Source organism: Lissotriton vulgaris, chromosome 4_1, assembly GCF_964263255.1.
Source record: "Lissotriton vulgaris chromosome 4_1, aLisVul1.2, whole genome shotgun sequence".
NCBI lineage: Eukaryota > Metazoa > Chordata > Amphibia > Caudata > Salamandridae > Lissotriton > Lissotriton vulgaris.
The window spans coordinates 1,173,286,127-1,173,313,394 of NC_141691.1; the positions used below are offsets into that span (position 1 = coordinate 1,173,286,127).

General features: G+C 47.7%; 1 protein-coding gene across 2 annotated transcripts in view; it reads left to right on the forward strand.

Annotated features, from left to right (window-relative positions):
- Positions 1 to 27,268, forward strand: part of PIGN (phosphatidylinositol glycan anchor biosynthesis class N) — a 1,076,629-nt gene that overhangs the window by 125,473 nt on the left and 923,888 nt on the right. The window lies entirely within an intron of this gene.

Consider the following 27,268-nt stretch of genomic DNA (forward strand, 5'->3'; position numbering starts at 1 on the left):
GGAGATCCATGGCGAACTCTTCCGATTTTTCAGCGACCCCAATGATACCTATGTTATTACGTCTGGCCCGACTTTCAAAATCCTCCAGCCAACGGGCGAAGAGATCATTGGAGGATCGTAAGTTGCGAACCTCCGTCTGTAAATCGGAGACATCAGTCGTAAGGCTGGAGGTCTTAAGATTCAAGGATTTGACCTTCTCGTTGGTTTTGGACAGGTCAGTCCTGAATAGGTTGACATCAATTGCCACGGTGTCCAGCTTTAGAGCCAGAGCCTCATATTGTTGACCAATGGATGTTTTCATACTAGCAATGGCGCCCATGACATCGCGAAGGGTCAAGTCATCCACAGCAGTTGAGGAGTCGCCGGCGTCCTCCGGAGACCGACTTGCGCCACCGGGGGACCCTTTAGGATGGGTATAGCGATCCATTATGTTTGTTTGAATAGTGCCCCCACGGTGAACGGTCTTGGTCTTTCGCTTCTCGCTATCAGGCTTGCCCGCCATATCGGGTGCTGCTCCCCGAAGGGGCCTTTGGGACCTGGTAAAAATGACTCCTCACGATTCATCCACGGGGATCCCCGGATGAGAGCCCCGGCTGGGTATCCCACTACCCGGGACACCCTGCAGTTAGCTCACAGTGAAGTTGCGGGGTACGTTTCCCGGGCAGGCAAAGCGATGCAGAAATAGGAGGAGGCAAAGGGAACCAAAAACGAAACCGAAAATTAACTCTGGGGTCGTAAGCGGGACTCCGTTGGCCGTTGTTGTTCAACTACTGTGAGAAGTTGGCCTGATATGTAGTGTTTCCAATTCTGGAACCACTTTGTATCAGTCCAAACAATCCCTTATGGTGTCTGGTTGTAAGTCAACCTTGTAGACAAGCTATCCTAGAGGTAGCATGGACTAAGCAGCCTTAAAGGCTTAACTTAAAAGGTCGTGTTAAGCGAGCTGTTTTACCACATACAATCCTGTAATACCAAATGAAAGGACACCACACAAGTATATATTATAAAAATATATGTGTTTATTACTAAATTAATCCCCAGTACTCTTTATGAGGAAAGGGGCACAAGCGTTAAATCAAAAGCACAGTATAACATACAAAGTAGCACAATTATGGATGAGGGCGGGTGGCCACTCAAACCATATATTAAGAAAGTGGTATAAGAGATACCAATCGAACAGTGGTTAGGCCTAGGGCTTAAGGAATCGCTGGGAGCAGTCTGGACTAGCAATGCTGAAGTCGGGAAAAGCCCGCGGGATTCGGGTGCAGCACTTAAAGTGCGGCTTGCACCAATGTAAAGTCAATGGTGCGTAAAAGTTACACAAAGTTAGTTTAAGGGCACTTCCGCTTAACCTAGAGGAACAAAACTTAAGACACAGACCCTAGAGGTGTGTACCAGTGTAGGGACACTGGCGTTGCAATGTTACCTCACCCACAGAAAGTGGGTGCACAGGGTCGAAGTGGCGTCGGGTTTTGACACGCAGGTTCTTGGCGCTTGAAGCTGAAGATGCTTCAGGCGATGTGAAGGAGAAGTGTCCGGTGGATCCAAGGGTGGATCTGAAGTGGTGAAGACCTGAAAGCAGAGGGGACAATGTTCAAAGTCACTGACCAGTGACCACTGTGGAACCAGATTGGAACCAGGCAAAGTCGGGTGCAAACAGGTGATGAGGTGTTGCTTCTCTCTGCAGCCACGTAGACACGAAGAGGTCAAGGACGTCCAGGAGTCGATCACGAGCTGTCCCTCGAAGGCTCTAGCTGATGGCAGTGTCGGCGACTCGATTAAAGCAAACAAGCCTTGGCTAATGCAAGCCACGGGGAAAGTGAAAAAGGCTTATTACTCGGACCAGCAAGGTCAGAGCGGGTACTCCTTTCTACAGGAGCGAGGGCAGGTTTGGAGCAACCAGATCCACAGTGTAAATCGTAGGTTTCGTCGCCAAGATGGCCGCTGACCACGTGGCAATTGGCCGGTATGGCGAGTCGAGTGGCACAAAACAAAAGAGCCCCACGCAGATCGTGGAGATGCTGGAGGGCTGATCTTTGGTGCAAATGCTGCTCGATTGTAGAGCTTCTCAAACCCCAAAGCACAGAGTCGAGGGTGCCTCGGGTGCTGCGCAGTCAGCGTCTCGGGGGTCTTTCAACATGTCCGCTCCCACGTCTCTCGGTGCCTCCACGGGTCCCTTCTTTGCAGGGACTGTGGATCGGGCTGGGAGAAGTCTGGGAAGCTGGGTCTTGTCAGGCTCTGCACTCGGGCTCCGGCGGGAGGCGGCGGCAAAGCAGATGTCGAGGTGCTGGGGGCTGCCTGTGTTCACAGGGTGGCCCCTCCTAGGCCACAAGGGAGATGCTCTTCAGTCTTCTGTTCATCAGAATGTCGAAGTCCAGTCGTCTTCTTAGTTTAAAGGTGATTTCAGGATGATCTGAGTTGCATTGGCACTGCTCCCACTCTTATTCCAATCTGAGGGGTTGATCTCCTGCTAGGTCCCTCCCTATGGGTGGGACCAGGAAGGGGGGTGGTTACACCCCCTTTCCTTTGTCCAGGTTGCCCTGGAGCTGGGGCTGGGATGCCCCAGAACCGGTTTGAGCGGATTATGCAAGGGGAAGCCTTGTGCTCCCCAGGCACTGTCTGGTTTCTTTCAAACCTCCCTGCTACAATCCACTATCTCCTGTCTGGGGTGGTGTGACACCTCCCTGTGACAGGAAATCCTTTGTCCAGGCCTCCTCTGCTGAGTTTCGGTCAGCAGCAGGAGGTCAGACATGTGTCTGTGGCAGAAGCATCCATTTTGTGGATCTGAGGCTCTTTTAAAAATCAACCGCGTTTTAGCAAAAGTAACATGTCGTCCCCTCTAGAGGGGTGGAATGCTACCCCCGTCGCCAGGACTGGCGAGGGGGTAGTATTCCAATTCGTATGACACCTTACACGACATGTTTTGATAAAGCCAAACCAAAGTTGACATATAACCGCGAGGATTATAATGCACTTAATATTATATGGTTTGGCACAGCTAAGGGAATTGGTCCCGACAGCTGCAGACAGGCTCAGCTCATGCTAGAGCACCATCTCACATTAAACCACGCACTCTGCCTTGAGGATTGTTAAGGCCTGCCATAGGAGTGGCTCACAGGTTTATATGTGTCCAGCTAGGTTTAGATATAGGCATACTATATCTAAGCAAGGGGTGATTACACCACCTTGCCCCAGCTCAGTGATCAGCCAGTTGTGCCAATTTTAGATAGCCAGCCAGGGGTGGCAAAAGATATGCTGCAGCCCCTGGTAGGCCTTGGATGCACCTATGCCCTGGGCACCTATAGTGCTCTGTACAGGGGCTGATAAGGTGACCCAAGCCAATCTAGTTATGCACCTAGGGTACATGGAATCCATTTTACAGAGAGAGCAGATATCCTGGGGCCCTGATTAGCAGGGAACCAGGCCAACTAAGTCGAAAACCAGCTAAACACAAGGCAAAAAATCTGGGGTAACCATAGTCAGGTAGCCACCTTCCTACAACTACCACCTGGGCACTATGATAACTCGAGCCCCGGGCAGTTCCATGGAGCAGGCCACAAAAGTTCAGAGTATTATGCGGTTCCCGGAGTCCAAATCAATTTCTGGAAACAGCTATTAGATCAGCTGGGCCACGTTGTCAATAACCCGTTGTCGTAGTCAGGATAAAATTCAGGATAGATGCGGGAGGTGGCGAGGGTCTCGGGAGCCCTGTTCTCACGCGACCATCTTGGTTGCGCGCGAAGCTCCTCCTCTGGGGGGGGGGGGGGGGGGGGGGGGCTTGTCTTTTGAGGTATTGCTGCACTATCCCTCTCTTGATTTTATCTCCCATTCCATTAACATTCCATGACATCACCTTCAAAGATACATCCATATTAGCCCTGTGCATCCTCTGTTCCTGGGTATGAACTCCCATCTGTCACTATTCCCAAACACAGCACCACACTCATTCCGAAGGAGACCTCCCATCTCCCTTCTCTGCCTGCCCCGATGTGCCTGTGGTGTTCAATCTCCGCGATGACCTTCAATATTGTAGTGTGACTGTCCCGACTGGTCGTGAAATATGTTCTTTGTTTATCTTCAGCACGTGAATTCCAACAATACAAACAACCCATCCCCCACCCTGTTCTTGTCCTCCCTCCCCCTTCCCTGCCCCCCTGCCAGTGGATTTAAAACTACCCACTCCCCAACTAGGCAGAGTGCCTCTTACCCCCCCAACACGATTGCGGGTGCTGGCCTGCCGCCCTCCCACCCTCGCCTTACCATGATAATCTTAGTGTATAACTTAACGGTCAGAGCCTGTTTTTCATCAGTCTCAACATATAAGTTCCTCCTTGACTCTGTTACTGTCCATCGATAGTTTATGATCGGTACTGGTTCCTCATGTGAAGGCTTAGTCTTTCCACCTTGCCTCTTCTCTCCCTTCTCGGCCGATGATGTATCTTCCTCCAGGTCATGTGCAAGTGCACGGTTGGGGGACCTCGTTCCTCCGTTCCGCCCCCTCCACGGGCCCCCCACTATTCTCCATCCCTCCATCCAGTCCCAGGCCTCTTCTGGTGTGGAGAAGAACCACGTCTTCCCCTCTGCTTCCACTCGCAGCTTTGCGGGAAATAACATTGCGTACTTCACTTCCCGGTGTCGGAGTTCTTACTTGACTTCCATGAAGCTACGTCTTTGAGATTGGATTTAAGAGGTATAGTCCGGGAAGAAGGTGACCATGCTGTTTTCGATCTTCAGCGGATGACTGGTTCTGGCCGTTTGTAAGATTGTGTCTCTGTCCTTGAAATTGAAGACCTGCGCTATGAGTGGGCGCGGGGCCCCGGGTTTAGGACGACCCACCCCGGTACCGGATGTGCCCTCTCAATGGAAAAGTAGCTAGATAGTCTCTTGAGTTGGAGATGTTTGGTGATCAGCTCTTCAACAAAGAGGTTTGCAGCCGGCCTGTCTGCCCGTTCCGGAACCCCCAAAATTCGGATGTTGTTTCGGCGTGCCCGCCCTTCATAGTCATCCAGATGTTTAGCCATCAAGGCTTGTTGGGTCTGCAGTTCACTAACTTGTTGCTGAAGCTGTGATGTGTCCGCTTGCAGCGCGGTGGTGGTGTCCCCTAGACATTTGACTTTTTCATCCATTCTACGGAAGTCTGCTCGAAGCAAGGACACCTCTACAATCACCGAGTCCAGGGAGGTGCACACCCCTATATTGGCCCCGATGATGTTGTGAAGTGTGGGTACTGCCTATGGCAAAGGGCCGTTCTTTCCTTCCGTTGGTTCCTGTGGTACTGGTTCCTGCTCCTCACCAGTTTTACCCCAGGCGTATTTAGTTAGTTTGGTTTGGGCCGTGGCTTTGGGTCCCCTTCCACTCGCCGTTTTCACTGGAAAACCCGTCCCTTGTCTGTGGCCCCCACTGGTATTCCCGCCGCCTGCCTGGTGGAATTCGCCCCCCACGGCAGCCTGTTGGTTTTCCCAGGTCGGGGGGGAATCAGCCCTTCGTGGGCTGCAGAAACTGTATTTCCAAGTGGGCGTGGTAGGATAGCGCCTGTATCGGTTGCGCCAAGGCCCTAATTATTGCTATTCTGGGTCCTACTGTCGGCCGGAGTCCCCTTCTCTGCAGAGTGATTTTGTGGCCCGCTCAGTATGCCGGGTTCTCAATGCCTCTCTTACAGAGTCTGCTGCTTCCTTGGCAGTTATGATTTCTCTGGGGCCCCCTGCCCCCCGTTTCCTTCCTGCGTGTGATGTCACTGTGGGGGTTAAATGGCGTCCCTGGTGACGTGGTTTCCTTTTGGTCGTTCTCCTGCATCCGTTCTATGGTGTGACCCCGCTCTCAGTCCCCCGGTCCACAGCGCCATGCAGGGCGCGCCAGGAGGGGGAGGGGGGAGAACGGAGGGGGGCATCAGCCTCCGGAAAACTCGTACACTAGGCATCGACCGGGATCCCAATTTGAACCAGCCGGCCAGCGCCCACCACACCGCTCCCCAGCCCTAACTCTCTGTGCCTCCGCTGTTCAGGAGTTCTCTGCTGGGTCTGACGTCGCCCTTCAAAGCGGGGATAGTCGATCGCTCCGTTCTGGCGCTCCGTCACTGTCAGTGTCTTCCAGTTGCGCTGCAGTCCTGGGGCTCACTCCGATGAGCCCAGCGCCTCCACCATCTTGCGTCTCCAGCCGGACTCCCGTCCGGGTGTTGAGCTGCTTCCCGATCCCTCCGGACCTCTTCACGCCACCAATGAAACCTCAGGAGATACAGGCACTCTTCCAACCTGTATTCCTGGTCGATCTTTCATTTCACACAGGATAATTAGCGGATTTCACGGCGAGGGCTGTGGAGCCTCTCTAGGGAGCCACCATTCGTCTCAGCAGCTAGCCAAGCCCCCCACAATTTTAACTATTTTTAACCCAACATATGCACTTGGAACTTTATTCACCCCTACCTGGTATACCTTGTTCACCAGCAGTGACCACTGCCACCCTCCCGGTCCACCACGGGTTGTTCCCGATTGTGTGGCGGGAGTAAGAGGCGGCACAGGTTCCCACTTCCAGTTGAAGGCAGGCGCGGAGCCACAAGGTCAGCTGTCTAGCTGCTACAACTACTTAAACACATGGCTTCCGCTACTTGCTCATGAGGGACATTTAGGAATGTCTTCAATGGAACATGTCATTAGAGTTAATTTTTGGTGGCCTGATCTCTATAAAATGGTTGACAGAATGGCAAGGGAGTGTACTGAGTGCATAGACAGTAACACGATTCCTAGGGTGTTTTCTGCCCCACTCAAGCCTGTGCCTTGGTACGAGTCTCCATGGCAAAAAGTGGCTTTTGACATTACAGGCCCTTACAAGTGCCTGCCATCTGATGCCCGTTTTGCCCTAGTTTTAGTTGATTATCACTCTAAATGCCTGGAAGGTAAGTTTGTGTCCAATGCTAATTCTCAAGTTGTAATACATTTTTTTAAAGAAATTGTTGCTAGAGAAGGATGCCCTGAAGTGTTTATAATGGACAATGGTGTGCAAGTCTCTTCACAGGAGATGGAGGAATTTTTCTGTAAATGTAGTATCAGACATGTCACCATTGCACTCTACGAGCCTAGGGAGAATGATCAAGTTGAGCGGTTCAACCATGTACTTAAGGAAGGTATTGAGATGGCAAATAAGTCTAGAGAATCTTGAAGGGATGTGTTGAGGAGAAACTGTGGATGTACTGCATCACTCCTCAACCTGTTACTGGGTTAAGTCTGTTTAAACTATTGAAAGGAAGGGATCGTGTGTCAGACATTTGTCCATGGTGGATAAAGAAGTCCAGGAACAATGTTGACGATGTGGAGTTGAATGTTGTTGCAGAAAAGTGTGGGAGAGAAGCAAGGAAAAATGAAGAAGATATTTGATAAAAAGTGAAACGTGAAAGTTCCTGATTTCGCCATCAGTGATTTTGTGAGAATCAAGAAACCTGGCTTCTTGGTGAAAGGTAATTCTAAATTTGGTCATCCCATTAAAGTAGTGAAGGTATATAAGAATAGTGTGGTCACTCAGGATGGTAAAGTTTGGAATGAAAGAAGAGTTGTCAAATGCGAGAATAGTGAAGCTTGTAATGATAGTAATTGTAAATCCTTGTTAGATAATGAGTAGGACTCTATGAGAGGTCAAACTATTGCTTCCAGATTCAAGGTAAACAATAGAACCAAGTGTTTACCAGTAAGATATAAAGAGAAAGACACATCACCCCGACAATTGATGAGATTGTGACAGACATCAACGGGGCCAAGTGGTTTTAGAGGATGGACTTCAACTCGGGGTACCATCAATTGCTTCTGGATGAGGCCAGTTGATACATAACCTCATTTTCGACTCATGTGGGATTGAGGAGGTTAAAGAGGCTCAGTTTTGGGGTGTCCCTAGCAGCGGAAGTATTCCAGGACGTGATAAGAGAGCTGCAGCCAGGACTAGGGGGACTAGGGGCTGCATCGTCAGTGATGACGTGCTCATTTTCTCAAACACCTTAGAGGAGCATCATGCAAGGTTGAAGGCTATGTTACAGTGACTCATTGACCAGGGACTCACGCTCCACGAGAGCAAATGTTCATTCTACACCAACGAGGTAGAATTCTTTGGATATCGATTTTGGAAGGAAGGTCTTCAGGTTGACCCTGACAAAGTTGATGCTATTCGAGCAAGTACGATTCCTCAGAACCCCATGGAAATTTGCAGTTTTTTAATAATGTCCAACTACTGTGGGACGTTTATTCACCAATTGGCAACACTTTCTGAGTCACTACGGGCGATGACCAAGAAAGACACACCGTGAGAGTGTGTGTGAGTGCCCAGGTATTCAAGGAAATGAAGGGAGCTCTGCTTTAAGGAGCTACTGTAGCTTACTTCAAACCGGCAGGTAGGACAGAACTCATTGTAGACGCCTGTCCGGTGGGGCTGGGGGCCGTCCTGTTCCGTCAGAACAAAGGAGGAGAGTGGCTGTCCAGCACGTACGCCAGCCAAGCATTGACGGTGGTGGAAACCCGGTATGCCCAGATAGAAAGGGAGGCTCTCGCCATCAGGTGGGCATGTCAACAATATCACATCCATCTGCGTGGACACAAGTTTAATGTGATCACTGATCACAAACCCTTAGTACCATTTTTTAGTTGATCAGCAAGGAATGGACCGCCACAAGTTGAAAGATGGGCGGTACAACTCCAACAATACAACTTTGATATTGCTTATGGGCCAGAGGTAAACAATCCAGGCGATTACCTTTCGAGACACCTGTTGGCCGAAGGTCCAAGGATGCAGACAGAAACGAATGGAGGGACTGCAGAATTTATACGTCTCGTCACTGAGAGTGACTGACCTCGAGACCTGTCCATAGTGAAGCTGGTGGAAGCAACTCAAGAAGTCAGCTGCATAAGTAGGGTGAAAGAGGCGCTAAAGGCTCATAGATGGCAGGATTTCTTGAAAGAGGTAAGCGGGCTCATCGATGTGGAGCGAGAAATCCGAACGTATCTGTGGCAATGCTGTGATGAACTGATGGGGTAACACATTGTAGTACCGAGGAGTTTGTGGAGACATACCGTGGAACTGGCTCATCAAGGAAATCAGGGGCAAGCTAAGACCAAGCCATGGCTACGATCAAAAGTTTGGTTTCCAGGCATGGATAGGACAGTGGACGAGATTGTGTGGGAATGCCACTCCTGTCCATTCACAGGAGCAGAGGCAGCCATAACTCCAATCATCACTGAGAAGCCTTGTGACAAGCCTTGGTCCAAGGTAAATATGAACTTTGGGATTTTTCCGGATGGACGATTAACTCTGGTAGTGATAGATAGCCCCACCAAGTTTTCCGCAGTTGAGCTCATCTGATCCACGGCCTTTGAATGTGTTAGGTCTGCTCCAGAAAAGATGTTTGCAATGCTGCCAGATGAGGTGAAAACTCATCTGCCGCCATTAAAGGGTCTGGAATTCAAGGAATATTTACATCACCTTAACATCCGAAATATCACGCCCCAATGGCCTCAGGCAAACGGGGAAGTGGAAAGATTTATGAGGACACTGAAAAAGGCCTTGAGGAAAGGTGTGGATCATGGAGTTGATTTGGACATCTGCCTAAAATAATTTCTGAGGGCGTATCGAGAAATGCTGCATTCCTCTACAGGATGTGCTCTGAGTGAACAAATCATGACGAGGCCAGTGAGGGAATTAGTGCCTGCACGCTCAGAGTGGGTACCTGCGACTTCCAACCAGGACAGGGCGCAGAGTAAAAGAAAGGCAGCAAAAAAAGGAATGCCAAGGATTCTGAGAAACGACTTGGAGATAAAGTAGTGATAAAAGACCTACATCCTGGATGATGGAAATTCAGGACTCCATTTGAATGAGAAACATGGGAGGTAGTCACAGTTAAAGGAACCATGATCATGGCCCGGAGGGGTAAAGAGATAGTATCATGAAATGCCTTATGGTTCAAGAAGTCCACTAGTATGCCGGAGGCAGGTGACGTCCTGGGGTAGGAGATGTCATCAGGAACTCAGAGCATGGTGAACAGAGAACCGGAAGCCAGCTGTGGGGAAGACAACTATGAGTGGAGTATACAGCTGGCATCTGGTCAGGAAACGAGGACGAGTCCTGAAAGCGTGCTGTCCAAGGAGGAGGTACCCGGACTCCAGCATGGTCATCCCTATAGTCTGAGACAAAATCCGCGACCGAACCAAAGACAAAGAGACTTTGTTTGCTAAAGAAGAAGAAGCCCAGAAAGAATATCAGAAGTGCAGAACTATGTAAACTGTCTGTCCTAGTTGGTGGCATTATATTAAATGTTATATTTTGTTTTGAGAGTTTGCAATTCATTCCCCTCAAGGTTCTGAGGGATTTAGTGAGCCAGCCGGCCGCTAGGCCTAGGATACATTGTATTAGCACACACCCCTGGGGCCAGGGATAAATAGAAGTGCGTGGTCCGCTCGTGATCCAGCACGTAACGTAACCAGTGTCTCGCTCATAGGCTCCCCACCTCTACAATAGGGTAACCAACCGTCCGTAAATTTCACGGACAGTCCGTAATTTCGTCCGTCTGTCCGTTGTCCGTGAAGGATTGTTTAACGGACGCCATTTGTCCGTAATTTTAACTGGTCGCACAACTGGCACAGCTGGCCCCCACCTCCCTTCTTGACTGTGATGCTGCTGAGGTCGGGTGTAACAGACTCGGAGGCAGTACAAAAGCTCAGATACCCATCAGCATTGGCGAGGCACAGCGGGATGGCAACCCTCACACCTTCAGCCCTTGATGAGGTGTTAAGAGGTGCTTGAAGGTGACAGAGGGAGGGGCAGCAGCTTCGGAGCAGGGGCATCATTCAGAAACTCTGTCCATCACCACCCCCTTTTCCAAAATCGATCTATTCAGATGCAAACAGCACTGAATGCATCTTGTATTTTCAATTGGTGTGAGACATTCCCTTTCTGCCCAGGGTTCCAAATATCCTAGAACCGGCCCTGATTACACCGAGGCAACACGTGGCTCACTTCACAGAGCTTAATTACTGTCACTAAATTGTAAACAAACCTCGATTCTTCAAACATGCAGTCTATATTGTAATAAAATAGAGAAATGGCACAATCACACTCACACTGATTAACAAAGTATGGAGGACAATCAGTTAAATCAGTTCTCTTGAAGTATCTCCTTTCAGTACTGTACATCAGTGTGGGGGGCAAAACTAACATTTTGGAAACAGAGCCTGTCTTCTCGTTGTCTTATCCAGGAGGGGGTAAGTAGCCCTCCCCCACCCTGGAAGAGACCAAGATGATACTAGAATACTGCATACCCACCCCTGTGTCCACCCTGGTGGATCCTGTTCCCCCTCCAGTGATGGCTCTTGTCCCCCCATGTGGTGGCTTCTGCCCCCCCCCCCTCCCCCGCCTGTGATGGCTCCTGTCCCCTCCTGTAGTGGATCCTGTCACTGCCCTGGGTGGCTTCTGTCCCAGTCCTTGAATGTTTCCTGCAGCGAGGGTGAAGTTCTTGATGGGCCTCTTCTCAAAAAGGCTCAGCTCAAAATTAATATGAAAAGGTGGGCGAGTGAGTAAGTGAAGGGATGGCTGGATGAATTAGTGAAAGGGTGAGTGGATGAATGAAAGATTGAATAGATGGATAATGGGAGGGGATGGATGGATTGATGAGTGAGTGGAAGGATGGAAGAGATAAGACGGAAATAGCTGGATGTATGGGTGGAAGGGTAGCTGGATGGGTAAAAGGGTGGATGGATGAGTGAAAGGATGGATGAGTGAAAAGGTGGATGATGAGTGAGTGGGTGGATGGATGAGTGAAATGATGGATAGATTGATGAATTGACAAGTGCAAGGGCGAATGGATGGACGGATGAGTGAAAGGCTGGATGTAAGGATGGATGAGTGAGTGAAAGGGAAGGTAGATTGGCAAAATGATGAATAGACCAGTGAAGGAGTGAAAGGATAAATGGATGAGAGAAAGGATGAATGAGTGATAGGGTCAATGGATGGATTCATGAGCGGATGAGTAGATGGATGGGTGTGTGGATGGATGGATGGATGGATGGATGATGGATGGATGGATGGAAGGGTGGGTGGATGGATGGAAGGAAGGATTGCTAAGTGAAAGAGTCGATGGAGAGAGAAAGGGAGGATGATGGATGACTGAAAGGGTGGATGGGTGGAAGGGTCAGTGACTGGGTGGATGGATGAGTAGGTGAAAGGATGACTGGAAAGGTGAAAGGGTAAATCGCTGGATGGATGAGTGAATGGATGGATGGGTAGAAGAGTGAATGGCTGAGTGTACAGATGGATAGGGTGAAAGGGCGGATGGATGGATAATGAATGGATGAGTGAAAGGATGGATGAAGGGATGGATGAGTGAAGTGAAAGATGGAAGGATACATGATGGATAGGTTTGCAAATGGCTGAATATGTCTAGATATGGCTGGGCTTACTTATATACAATTGCGCGACCTCTGATGTGTCTGTAAAACTTATCCAATTGTACTGAAGTTTTGTCCTGAATTTTGACCTCCTGTCCTGAATTTGTGTCCTGAATTTTGACCCTTTGTCCTGAATTTTTAACTCACCGTCCTGAATTTGTACCAATGCCAATTGGTGACCCTACTCTACAACGTGCTCTTCCGAGGCGCGACACTAAGACAATGCATTTTCCATCCCCTTTAAATGGCACCGCTGGTATCTTTAATTGCCATGTCCAAGCAACAAAAAAATGGGGCACTTCCAATGAGTACCGGGACATGGATAAGATGGCGTACGCTAACCCGAAAGGGCGATATCTGTCAAACTCTGCCATTTTTGTGCTTTTTGTATGTGTAGTAAATGGATATACAGAAACAGACAGAGAGGGTTTAGTTAATCTAAACCACATACAATGCTCGTAAAAGTGATGGGGTAATTAAGAGACAGGACTTTCAGGTTTGGTGCACTAAATCACTCCTTCAGCTATTGACATTCTTTGAGTGTTTCCAGGTAAGAGGTGGGTGCCAGCATTCCTTTACCATTAGTAAGCAAATGTGGGTTTAGAGAGCGCGTATTCCTTTATTGTTTTTTTCCACTTTTGGCCTTCTAAGGTTTCGAGCGCTCTTTTGGTGCGTCTGGTGTTAGGATTATACGTTGGAATGAAATAAAATTGGTTTTACAGCACCCCCTCGTGTTCGACAGCCTATATTACTATCAAATTATATTTACGTTTGCCATCCGCTGCTGCCATAATTCATCCCAAAACCCAGGCAGACAACTCAACTTTTTAGAATGACACCTGCGCGCGTTTTCAATTAGAAATTTTGCTATAGGAGCAGAGTAAATACGCCGGAAGTTGTAGACCGTTTTGCCGTTCACGGAGACATAACAGCAAACACTTTACGAAGATGGTACATTACATGTTAATATCGTACATAACCCACACAAATAATTGAAGTAATTATCTGCTGCTCTAGATGTAGTCGTGTATCGCCGAAGGCTGCAACAGGATTGAATACATTCATTTGTATTCTTTTTTACCTTTAATTTTAGAAGTGTTGTTGTATGGGTAAGGGGTGTTTGCATGTTTCAACTTTGGCCACTATCAAATTGTCAAAAGACACGGATCTACACAACCCCGAGGCTTGTGCACAGACACAAGAGCACCACCTGGTGGCTACTGCAGACAAGCTGTTCGAAAAGGTGCTAGAACCTCTCTGCCCGAGCCATTGGCAGGTCTGTGGATCCCTAGAGACTTTCCAGATCCTTCCCAGATCGTGCTTGGTGGCCCAGCCTCTCACGGATGGTCTACTACTATCCTTTGCACAGTTGTGTGTGTGTATGACTTTACCACCACCACCACCACCGATTTGCCAACCATCACCACCTGGAACCCCGCATCCATCGAACTTATCACCACCACGATGAAGAAAACTCACTCAGGAGCCTGACGGACCCGTGCCCCCACACATCTTCCACAGACCCTCCACGGCCATTGCCCCCGAGCTAGCCCGCACCATCAACTCCTCCCTGGCCTCCGGCACCTGCCCCATGGACTGGAAATGCGCTGAAGTGAAACCCCTCCTCAAAAAACCATGGGCTGACCCAACTGACCTCATGAACTACCGACCCTCCTCCCCTTCGCTGCCAAAGTCACAGAAAGGCTTGTGATCGCCCAACTGACCACCTTCTTCGAAGATAACTGCATCCTGGACCCCTTCCAATCCAGTTTTCGCAGCAACCACAGCACCGAGACAGCCCTGCACGCCGCCACCGACGACATCCGCATGCTGCTCGACCAGCGCCACACCGCAGCCGTCATCCTCCTTGACCTCTCCGCAGCCTTCGACACCGTCTCACACCACACACTAACCACTAGGCTCCACAAAGCGGGAATTTAGGGGGACGCTCTCAACTGGATCCAATCCTTCCTCTCCGGCAGAACACAGAGGGTCATGCTCCCCCCATTCCTCTCCGAACCCACCGACATCATCTGCGGAAGTTCCCCAGAGATCTTCTCTGAGCCTGACTCTATTCAACATCTGCATGGCTCCCATCATTGCCATCGTCAGGCAGCATGGGCTCAGCATCATATCCTACGCCGACGACAGCCAGCTCATCATTTCCTTCACCACGAACCCAGAAGACACTAGACTCAGCTTCCAGGAAGGAATGAGAAACGTGGCCACCTGGTTGAAGGACAGCTGCCTCAAAGTCAACTCTGAAAAGACCAAGGTTCTCGTCTTCGGACCCTGCCCCTGTGCCTGGAGCAACTCCTGGTGGCCTCCCGCCCTCGGGCCCCACCCACCCGACAGACCATGCTCGGAACCTCTGCATAATCCTCGACTCCTCCCTCTCCATGAACCGCCAAATCAATGCTATCTTCTCTGCCAGTTTCAGCTGCCTCTGGATCCTACAAAAAACCTTCAAGTGGATCCCCTGAGACTGCGGAACGACCGACACCCACACACTCATCACCAACAGGCTCGACTACGGGAACGCCCTCAATGCGGAATCAACAAATCCCTACTACGCAAGCTCCAAACCATCCAAATACGGCTGCCAGGCTCATTCCAGGGATACCACACCACGAAAATATGACTCCCCACCTGCGAGAACTCCACTGGCTCCCCGTTGATAAGAGGGTCACCTACAAACTACTCACACACGCCTACAAATCCCTCAACAACATGGGACCCAAATACCTGAATAACCAAATGAGTTTCCACGCACTCAAGAGGAACCTCCGCTCAGCTGACCTCTCCCTGGCAAGTTCCCCCGCATCCACAGAAGCAGAGCTGGAGGGAGAGCTTTCTCCTACACCGCAGCCACAGCATGGAACACTCTCCCAGTAGAACTAAGACGTTCTCCAACCCTGAACACCTTCAGACGGGCTCTTAAGATCTGGCTTTTCGACTGACCGGAGCAGCCCCACTTTTCCTGCCCCAGCACCGTGAGACCCTCATGGGGGAGTAGCGTGCTTCACCAACCCTTGATTGATTGATTGATTGATATGTGGTATGTCTTTGGAGCAAACCTAGCCAAAAGGCTGCAGTGCGCTGTACATTGCCAAAGTCCAGAAAAAAGCCAAGAAGTGATAGGAGAGGTAGCTGGTTTGTGGACTGCAAATGCATTGGGATGTAGTGTTCTCTAACAGGCAAGTCTTTAAATCTTTCCTAATTACGAGCAGACTTGGCATTGCTCTAATGGGTATACAGATGTTGTTCCAGATCCTGAGTGCATAGATGGAAAAGGCGAGCAGGTGTTTTTTTATACACTTCTGAAGTCTTATGTTTTCTTTTATAATCTTCTACAGTCTTATGTTTTCTTGTATGCACTTCTACAGTCTTATGTTTTCTTGTATGCACTTCTACAGTCTTATGATTTATTTTATACACTTCTGCAGTCTTAGGGTATCCTGGCTGTAGGTGTGCTGGGGTTGGGTGGCTTGATTATATTTCTTGAGACTCTTGAGACAATGTGCTGCAGTGAGTAGGATAAACATAAGGGGTGCCAGTGTAAAGTCTCAAAGTGCTGAAAAATAGAAAAATGTTTGTTTTCATATAACAAAATGTGCTGTTTGACAGGATGTCAAAAGACACAAACCAGAAGATTCACAGTTAAGGCAGTAGCTTATAGACTTAACTCACACCCCAGCAAACTATTCTTTACACTGTCACACATTATTTTACACTTACCCAGCGAACATTCTTTTTTTTTTAAGGATTATTTCATTTTCCCTGCACCCTCTGCCTGCTATTGGTGTCTCATAGGCACACACCAGCACTACTTTTTTTAAGGAATATTCTATTTCCCCCTCCCCATCCATCCATCCATCCATCCATCCCTCCCTGCCTGTTTTTTGTCTTTAATACACTTCTGCAGTCTTATGGGATCCTGGCTGTAGGTGTACCCAGAATCCCCAGAGATAGAGATGGAGAGCTTGTCTGCTAGATAAGTGGGGGTGCTGGTCCTGATGGGTTTGTAAATGATGCTGTTGGTTTTGAAAACGATGCGGGCCAGCAAGGGAAACCAATGGAGTTCTTTTCGGAGGGGTGGGTGATATTGTTCGATATTAGGTTACTGGTTTGCTACGGCATGCACCCTGCCCAAGCAGGAACAACCGACCTAGTCAGGGTAAGTCATAAACACACTTTAAATGAACCTGTGCACACTCTCTGGTAGCTTGGCACAGAGCAGTCAGGCTTAACTTAAGAGGCCAAATGTAAAGTATTTGTTCAACACATCAAACAGTAACACAGTGAAAACACCACAAAAAGACTCCACGCAGTGTAAGAAGATAGAGAATCATTTATAAATAAAATAAGACAAAAATCCAATCAAAGTCGAGATATACATTTTTAAAGGTTAAATGCAATGACAGCGCTTAGAAGCAGTCAGTGCTTAGAGGGTTGATTCGTCACGCAGGACCGGGACAAAGTCAAGAGTTCAGGCTGACTGCAATTGAGAGTGGCGAGATACAGGACCCACGAAGGGCCTGCTGAGTAAAAGTACCTTGATCTTGGTTGCAAACAACGAGATGCATCAGTGTTACCCACGCAACTGGGGTGATGTGCCAATTAACAGCGGTGATCTGTTAGTTCAATGAGTAAAGCGCCAGTTCCGAGCTGCGGCGGTTCCAAATATAACACGCCCGGTGTCTCCACGCTGTAGAGGCGATGCATCGATCTTCTCCATGCAGTGGTGGTGCTGCATCGGTCCTGAAGCTGAACTCCCGGAGGCGATATGGTGGCTCTAAGTGCAGCGTGTTGATCTGGTTCCCACAACAGCAGCTATGCATTGGTTCCGATCGGAGCAATGGTCTTCTTGCAGATGCAGCACTTTGAGCTCACTTCCAAGGGATCAGGACTGGATTGGCACCACTTGGCAGAACTGGACTTACAGCAGACAGAGTACAGGTGCTGTTTGCAGATTGAAGAGAGAAATCTTTGATATCCCTGAGACTTCTGAAAACAGAAGGCAAGCCAACAATGCGCAAAGCCAGCTGTGTATTCAGAGACAGGCAGAAGGCACAAAATGGTTACAGTAAGAAAATGCCAATTTTCTAAAAGTGTCATTTTCAGAATTGCAATTCAAAATCAAACTTCACCATAAGGTGTGTTTTTAAATTGTGATTCCAGAGACACCAAATTTGGGGGTTCTATCTCGCCCCAATTGGAAATTAGACTTATAAAATGTAATACAGCAATCCCAATTTTATCCTATAGGAGAGATACGCCTTGCAGTAGTGAAAAACGAATTTGAGTTTTTCACTACCAGTATATGTAAAACTCAAAAATACATGTCTTACTATTTAACCCCTTCGATGCTCATGACGAGCTCAGCTCGTCATGAGGCACAGTTGAGCTGTGCTGATGACGAGCTGAGCTCGTCATGAACAATGGGGAATCTGGGAATGCAGCGCATAAGAAAAATATTGCTAGCAGCCAAGGTGTTAAATATACTGCACCCTGCCAATGGGCTGTCCATGGCCTATCTTAGGGATGACCTATTTATAATAAAAAGGAAGGTTTGGGCTTGGCAAGTAGGTTAACTTGCCATGTCGACATAGCAGTTTAAAACCGCACACCGGCTCTGCAGTGGCAGGCCTGAGGCATGTTTAAAGGGTTTCTCAAGTAGGTGGCCCAGTGAGTGCTGCAGGCCCACTAGTAGCATTTAATTTACCAGACATGGGCACATATAGTGCACCTTACTAGGGACTTATAGGTAAATTAAATATGCCAATTGTGGATAAGCCAATGTTACCATGTGTTATGCATAGAGCACTCACACTTTAGCCCTGGTTAGCAGTGGTAAAGTGCCCAGATTCCCAAAATCAGCAAAAACAGTAAAAACAGATCTGAAGACAAAAGGTCAGTGGAAACCACACCAAGGATGCCAGGTCTAACAGATATGATTATATTTCTGGAGACTCTGAAGGAGATGTGCTGTAGTGTGTAGGTTACTTGTAAGGGGTCCCATTGTAGAGTCTGGGATCCATAGAATAGGGTGTTGCCACAATCCAGATGCCAGAGACTAAAGTCTTGAACAGCAGTTCTGAATTTGGTTTTGGAAGAAACCGTTCTTCTTTAAAAGAGAGACCTGGTGCCAGGCCGTCTTTATTGTCTTGCAATGTATTCCTTGAAGGTGAGAATGCTGTCAAGGGTGAAACCAAGTAACTTGGTATGCAGTGAAAGTTTGAGTTCAAAGCCTTTAAGGTTCTTGCCATTGAGCCAGATTTTTACTGTTTCTTGTTCTTGGCAAATAATTCTGATTTGATAGAGCCGAACGTCAAGTGGGTGCTGAACGTCCAGGTCTGGTTGGTGTGTCAGCCATTCCTACATTGCTTGAAGTCCTTCAAGCCACACATGTTCTCTTTGTGATTTTCCAAACTCTGTAAGCAACTGAACTCAATGATGTCTGCTCTACTTCCAGAGCACAGACGGGCAGACTCTAAATTTTCTCCTCTATGTCTTAACTGCTGGTTCAGTAATGTTGTTGTTCCTGTCAAGATCTGTGTGTAAAACATTAACTGAGCTTAGAAGTCTGTTCCCCTTTAATTAAATCAAAGATCTCTGGGCAGTCTTCGTCCCTCTCCTTCTGCCTTTTCCTATGCTGTCTGAAGACATTGCCTGGGGCCTTTCATGTTTGTTACTGCAAAGGGCCTTTAATTCAGGGTTGTACCATGCACCTGCGGGCATTGATCAGTGTCCTTTAGTTAAGGGCCCGAGTAGCTGGCAAGGGCACATAACAACGGAGGGAAAATAACAGTCGTTATTGCCCTCACATAACCAGCGACACAAGCACCCAGTCAATATGCATTACAACTTTCAAACGCGATGGAGGGAATGTGAGGTAAGGTTAATTTACTACTTTGAATGATCAGTTTCCTATCTAATGTTGTATGCACAATTCACCACCCTTAACTAAACTCAGTAAAATAGCTTCAATTACGAAACATCCTGCATATTAAACCCTGTAACGTTTATTCGTAATAATAATTTCTCTCGTAAAAGAGATGACCGCAAAACACTTTCTTTTGGCTTCTCATTTTGCAAGCGTTCGACAGTGCTCTTTCTTGACTAGACAAGAATACTTTTTAATACATTTCGGTAGAAGAATTTCTAGTACTTTCTTTCTACCTCATTTGTTCAGCAGTCCAAGAGAGTCCATGCAAGAAGTGCAGCCTGGTCCTGCTGAAAGCCACAGAACCTATTTTTTACACGGTCTGCTCTTCCATTCAACCTTTACTTCATCATCCATCATACCTTGATCCAGGCAAATGTTGATGTTCCTCATCTTATAAGAGCAGGCACATTCAGCTGGATGAAGAACTCTTCCCCAGATAGTTTTCAAATTTTAAGTAGATATTTGAAAACATAAACAAGAGCACCATTGATCTTCACTTTATCCTCTCCTTGTGCTCTTCCAGTTGACACTAACATTTGATAACATTACTGCGTATGTAATGTATCTGACTGGTAAGCAGCCATTATTCGGTAGTATCCAGGACGTGCCCCAAAGTGGCGTCCCTCGCTTAAAAAGTTCAGCAAGTACTGTGGAAGACATAGTTACGTATTAAAAACAGTACTTTTTGCAGAGGCATGGGGCGCAATCTGAGTCCCCTCTCGTGAAGGCTAGATCTCTGTTTCTGATAGCGGTTAGAGACCTGCAGGTGATAATGCGCTTCTAAATAAAAATTCACATAACATATAACGAGTTTTCAGTTTGAGGCAGCATGCAATGACCTTGGTATGAGGCATACACGTGTTGACCATCCTTTGTGTCTGTCTTGCAATCAGTCAGATGTTTGAGTATGCGCACTGGATTTAAATGTAGAATGGATTTTACTCTTCCCAAATAAAGGCCCCAAGCACATTCTAAGTACAAAATGTTCCGTATACTTGGCATACATTCCTTCAAGGCTGTTTCTGCCTTTTGCAGGATGTATTTTCCCTGCATAATTTTGTTGCGAGATACTATAAATTTGTTTATCTTCTTTAATAAAGTGTTCTTATCTTTAGGGTGACAAGTACCACAGGCCGGGTTGCAAAGATTACTGATTACATAACTTTCACTGATGCAATATTTGTCTTACAATTGGATCGATCAACTGGTACAAAATCTCTTTTCTACATTGGGCAGTTAGAGGAAGGTTTGTTTTTTGGGAGTCAGGCGGTGAAGATGGCTATTGAAAACCGGCATGGGCACACTATGTATTCGGGAAAAACTGGTGCATAATGTCCTCTTTTTCTTAGGTCTCTCCGAAATAGCGCATGTGCTGTCTCTTCTGGACCTTTTGTTTTTCACAATGGGCTTAGAGGCCCCCCATTGCTTACCATTGGTTGGCTTCATTGTCAACCTCATTTTCTTGCTTTGGTATTGGTCAGCTGTCATAGGCCTCCTACCTCTTTGTTTTGTCTCTCTGCTGGAGCATTGCAGCGTTACTTGTGTCCTTCCACTGCTCATTTTGCAAATCTTTTTTAGCGCTATTTTTTTAGCGCTACTTTTTTGTTTGTTTTCCAGCACTCTACCAGAGCGACCTTTTTCATCAGGCTCCTTCTTGGATTCCCTCCACCTTTTCCCATGTTGCGTGTGCCCTACTTCCCTTCCTTGTCTCTGTTACTGTTTGCCTCTACTCGGCCTCCCTCCTTCATTTTTGTTGCTGCTTACACCATCCCTTATTCGTGTTGCTGCTTGCCCCATTCCTCGTTCGTATTGCTGCTTGTCCCATCCCTCGTTCGTGTTATTGCTTGCCCCCACCCTCCCTCATTTGTTTGTGTTGCCCTCCCTCATCCATGTGGGTTCTTGCCTCACTTTTACCACCCTCATCTGTGTAGCAGACACCTGGCATAACCAAACAAGCATTTGCAATGCAATAGGTCTCGCATCAATTAAGTTTGAGCTATTGGCATTGCTAAATATTGCAACACCAATTGCAACAAAAGTCGATAAATTGTAGGCCAAAAAATGTTTAATTTATTTTTGTAGCAATGTTGGCATGCTGCGCTTTAGATGAATATGTTTAAAAGTAAAGTGCGCCATACTGCAATTGCTACAATAGTTAATTGTGGATGCCTTAACAATTGATGTGTGCACTGATGGCTGGTGGTGTGTGTGCCTGTAGAAATTATGCACTGATGGCTGGTGGTGTGTGTGGCTGGTGGAAGTGTGCACTGCCGGCTGGTGGTGTGTGTGCCTTGTGGAAGCGTGCACTGATGGCTGGTGGTGTGTACCTGGTAAAAGGGTGCACTGACGGCTGGTAGTGTGTGTGTGTGTGCCTGGTGAAAGCGTGCACTAACGGCTGGTGGTGTGTATGTGCCTGGTGAAAGCGTGTACTGACGGCTGGTGGTGTGTGTGTGCCTGGTGAAAGCATGCACTGACGTCTGGTGGTGTGTGCCTAGTGGAAGCGTGCACTGATGGCTGGTGGTGTTTGTGCCCGGTGAAAGTGTGCACTGATGGCTGGTGGTGTTTGTGCCCGGTGAAAACGTGCACTGACGACTGATGGTGTCTGTGCCTTGTGAAAGTGTGCACTGACAGTGTGGTTATGTGTTTTGTTGTGTGTGTGGTTGTGTGTGTGGTTGTGTGTGGTGTGTAGTTGTGTGTGTGTGTGGTGTGTAGTTGTGTGTGGTTGTGTGTGTGGTTGTGTGTGTGTGGTTGTGTGTGTGGTTGTGTGTGTGTGGTTGTTGTGTGTGTGCGTATGTGGCTGTGGGTGTGGTTGTGTGTGTTGTTGTGTGTATGTGTGTATGTGTGTGGCTGTGTGTGGTTGTGTGTGGTTGTGTGTGTAGTTGTGGTTGTGTGTGTGTGTGTGTGGTTGTGTGTGTGTGTGGTTGTTTAAAGACTGCAATTCGCCCCTAGGGAGCCCAGGTCAAACATCAGAGCCCGTACAGTCAAAGCATGGCTGCCCAATGTTGCTAGTCAAGCAACAAGTTTTTAAAGCGTTGTCATTCTCATTAAAGTTTAGCTTAGGTTTTGGACACACAAACGGATGGCTGCAATTACTTGTACAGAGAATTTTCACACAAAAAAACAGCTCTAATGGAGTTAAAGAGTGGGAGCAAACCAACCACCAGTGAATGCTAATATGAAAGGTTACACAATAAGCCAAACCTCTCACTAAAGCTGAAGGGAGGTTTGGGACATTGTTGTTTTAATTCTCCACGCTTACACGCAGTCCGAGTGTGCTCGCGCCAAGAAAGTGAAAGTCAATCCCTTTGTTTGTAATGACTCATCCGAAACTAAACAGGCCATGTGTTTAAGTGCAAATATGTTTATCGATGAAAAATATTGCCATGCTGGCTTTGAAACAAGCAGACGTGTTGGCTTCTTTGCATCGAGACCCCAAGACAACTTCACAGCGACTAAAACAAACAGTCTTGAAAGGAATGCTATTATTGGGGCTAGCTTCGGAGCACTTCAGTGGCGTGTGGCACTGAAAAAATACCCTGAACTGCCAGACGCAGACAACTGATCCCCCGCAGGAGACAATACATCTCGTTGTTGGCCTTAGGCCTCCCTGCCCTAATCCTGTCATGCTTCGATGCACCCGAGTAGCTGACTGTCCAAGGATGAGGGAGGAGCATGGCTTCAAGGGGAGCGCACTTATATATCAGGTTTCCATGACAAAAGCGAGCAGCTGCGCGGCCATCACTGAGGAGAAAAGCATGCACGCCTCAGAGAAGCTGCGGGCCACTCAATCTGTTAAAACACCTCAGCTCGACCACCAGATGGTTTCTTGTCACGAACTGTGCATCCACATAAAGTGTCAGTCTGTCTTCGCTCTCAGAGCCCAGCCACCTCTTCTATCATTATATTATTATATACTATTATAAGGTCAAAGTGTATACAATGTCACTTTCGCTACCCGTGGCATTTTAGTGAATCAACGCCCATAACAGGCAGTTGGGAAGGAGGGACCTGAATTTGGCGTATCTGTGTGGTAACATGCCGTGGATGGACATGTAGGCTTCGGCCCTGTATTCCCTGTGTATTTTCATGGGTGTGTATTTTCATGGGCAGGCCTTTGTAATAACCCAAGGACTCGGTCCACTTATTCCTAAGACCCCAGTGCGGCCTACCAGGAATAATTATTTTGATGGGGGGGTACTGATTACTTCTGCCTAGCTGTGTGGTGAGAAAGAGGAGCCTCGCCTGCTCTTTTTGGGGTGTCTTCGCTGTTTATAAGTAAGATTTCAGGCACTGCCAACCATGTCAATTTAAAGAAGAGCGCGTGAGAGAGAGAGGGGGGAGAGACAGGAGGCAAGAGCATATGGGCATTGCTGTGGAGGGTGGGTGGGCGAGGGAGCAGCAGCCTTTGATGTCTGGTAGTGTGAGAGACAAATGTTGGTGTGCGAGAGGCCAAGCGCGCGCCTGGCGAAGCTTCACGCTTCAGTAGACAACATGCAGTCAGATAGGGGGGGAGGGGGCGTCAGCCTATAAGTGGACCTTATAGCAAAGGGCAGATTTCAGACGTATAATGTCATAAGATACAAAGATGCAATAGAAGAAGCCGACTCCTAGTACAGGTGCCAACAGCATGCAGAACGAGAACTGAGAGCCCCCCTCCCCCCCACACACACACACCTTTACCACTTCTTTCCTATCTAAGACAAGCAACTCTGACAAAAGCACACCAAGCAACAAACGGGCCAGTGAGGCGATGCGAGAGAGAAGGCAGGCGCTGGAGAGGGAGGGGGTGGGCTGCCCATATGGAGAGGGAGGGGGGTGGGCTGCCTGCTGGGCTGGGCTGCCTCTGATGATCGAATGCGAGTCACGGAAGGCAGGCGCTGGAGAGGGGGGGGGGGGGTGGGCAACTCAACCGACCCTATGGCTGGGAGAAGCTTGTGTGAGGGAGGCTGGGCTGCCTTTGATGATGGAATGCGAGCTCGTGCACAAGAGGCTTGTTTCTCGTGAACTGTTGAAAATCCTCTTGCTTTGGGAGAGACTTTGGGTTAGCGGCATTAGGGCTCGCCCCTATTCCTATTCCTTACGGAATGGAATAGGGGCGAGCCCTAAAAAGTACTATGATGGGGCCATGTTGCGCTTTTTCCCTACAGCCTCCCTTCTCTGTTTGTCTCCACTCTCCACCCTCTGTGCTGCCACCCCCTTTTGTGCTGCCTCCCATACTGCCCTCCCTCCCAACAGAAGTAAAAACAAAATGGTGAGATAGCTAGTACTGACCATGTCATAGTTTCTTTTTTCAGGCATGCTGTAAGGCAGCCACACTTTACAACATGGCTAAACATTGACAAAGCCTATAGCTATCGTAGGCAATACCTATTCACTTTGCCAGTGCCCTCCCTTCTCCATGTTGCTTGCCTCCTTGCACCCACCCTCCCCATGTTCCTTGCCCCCCCTCAATCCATCCATTTTCTGTGCAGTTGCTATGCCCCTGCTTCGGCCATAACAAAAAAAAGCACTATGACGCGGACGCCGCTGGTTGTGGCATAGCTCTTTCTTCCCCCACACTTCTACCTTTTGTGTTGTCTGCCACTCCACCTCCCTCCCTCCAACAATTAAAAAAGCACTATGACACAGTCATCACTGGCCTTGTTATGGCCCTTTTTTAAAATAACTTTCAGCCACACTGCACAGCAGCTGCACTGCTGTACAAAATGGCTAGAACACATTTCCAAAGCCAATAGCTCTCGTCCCATATGTGAGCCATACTGGCCTTGCCAATGCTTATACGTTTTGCGAATGTTACTGTGAATTCTGTTTTCATGTACAAATCAACGCAAGAATTAGCAGAAATATTAGTGCCCAATAAGAATCACAAATGTTATTAGCTAAGTAGCCCTGGTGTGCCACAGGGTTTTGCACCTGTTTTTATCGCTCCTGGGTCTCTTTGAATTACAGAATAGATTTTATCTTAGTACAGCTGCCTTCTTGAATACCAGTTGTGCAGGTGCCAATAGAGCTCTTTGTAATTCTGAATCAACTGCTTCACTGGTGTCTTTACCTCCAAAAACATGTCTTTAAAGCTGTATCGTGCAGGGCTCCTTCTACACTGCTGCTCCCTCCCAGTTACCTGGTACACACATGCTGTCCTTTGCAGGTACCTCTGCCCTGCTCAGTTGCACAGTACAGGGTGTGGCGAGAAGAACACAAGACCATTGAAAGCATCCCTATACACCCATGGACACCAAGTCATATGGTGACGGCTGCCAGCCTTTTCTTTTTGTCTGTGCTTGTTTTGCTTCGTCAAAAGCTTCCCTTAAGTGTCCTTGACACTTAGGGGAACTACTTTGTGTGTGGGCGTGCTTCTTGTGAAGGGGTAGAATGCTGTCACTCATTGTGAAGTGAGCCAATGGCTCTATGGGGAAGTGGGATGACCACTGCCTCCTGCTGCAGTGGTCGGAAGAAAAACTTGCCGGGCACAAAAACAAACCAAAGGATAAATAGGGCTGGCTAAAAGTCCATATGAGTAATGATAGTATACATATCTTTTTATTGAAATTAAAAAAAATGTATGGCTCTCTCAAATAAGGAACACCTATGCCCATGCACCTGAGCTTTATTACAGATGCCGGCACACAGACAAAAATGTTCTCGAGGGACGTTCTAGCAGTTCATCCTCAATGAGATGACCTAGAGTTAGTGCCAGCCTCTAGAGCGCTATTTTGGAATATGGAAGGAAGGACTTATCAGAGACACTACCACTGGTGCAGAGGATACAGTGAAATCATCATCATCATCATCATCAAAGCTTTATTTCGATATACAGAATATCATAAAAGCACATAAAAATATAAAACCACAATTCATTAACATTACATTTTTTTTAAAAAGATTACAATATAAGACCATTCATAGTTCAATAAATATTTTTTTAAAAACATACAGTGAACTGCTAAACTGACCTCAGCTATCGTGGGTCCTTATCAGCCTCCAATGATGGGGCCAAGATGCCTCATCAGAGTCACCTACAAGGTAGTAGGAACAGCAGTTACAGCGTCTCTGCAATGGCTGTCTGCACCACAGTCCCACAGTCTCCGAAGACCCAAACACCTTTGCTGGATGGCCACAGTATTTATTCACCTACCTTTATATGGGCATTGAGACTATTCTCAAGCATCAGGGAGCCGCCTTGGAATAAAACAGGGGTTAGTGCGACACTGCTTACCGTTAAGGTGTGACACAGTCTGTAGCCGCTAAGTTCACTCGCTGAGTTAGTACAGGCATCGCAGACAGTTCATGTGGGTGAGGACTCCCAGTCTCTTCCAGGGTGCATCCGTGAGACTACGCTTATTCACAAACAAACTATGCACCCATTTGCAAATAATGTTCTTGGTCTGTTAATACTACATTGTTCAGCTTGCATTAGGCTAGAGTAGATTTCATCTCCCAATTTCTGTGGAAATGTACACTTTTTGAGGGAGCCAGATTAACCACAAAGAATTTGAAAATACAATTTGGCTTAAGGATGGGCGAGCCACTGATGGCTCGATCCAGATGCCTGGTTCTGGCTAAGCTCAAGGTCCTCTGGTATACATGACAACTGACTTGCCTCTTAATTCACTAATTGCGTTGTAGCCATGCCAGGGTAACCATGAATGTTTCTAAATTCATGTTTAGGAACTACCACATTTAATAGTACCTCTCAATACAGTGATATAATCTGATGTACTAAGATGAAAGACTTCCACATGTTAAAGAAATGCATAACATTTTTTGTAAGAGACTTTGTCATATTTTTACATGATGTTTGTTGCACACTTGGAATGCCAAACATGTTTATGGCTCGACTTGCGCTTGGGCTCTTAAAGCCAAGGCAGGCCATTGTCTCGGGTATCCCTTTTTATTTGTTGTCTTGCCC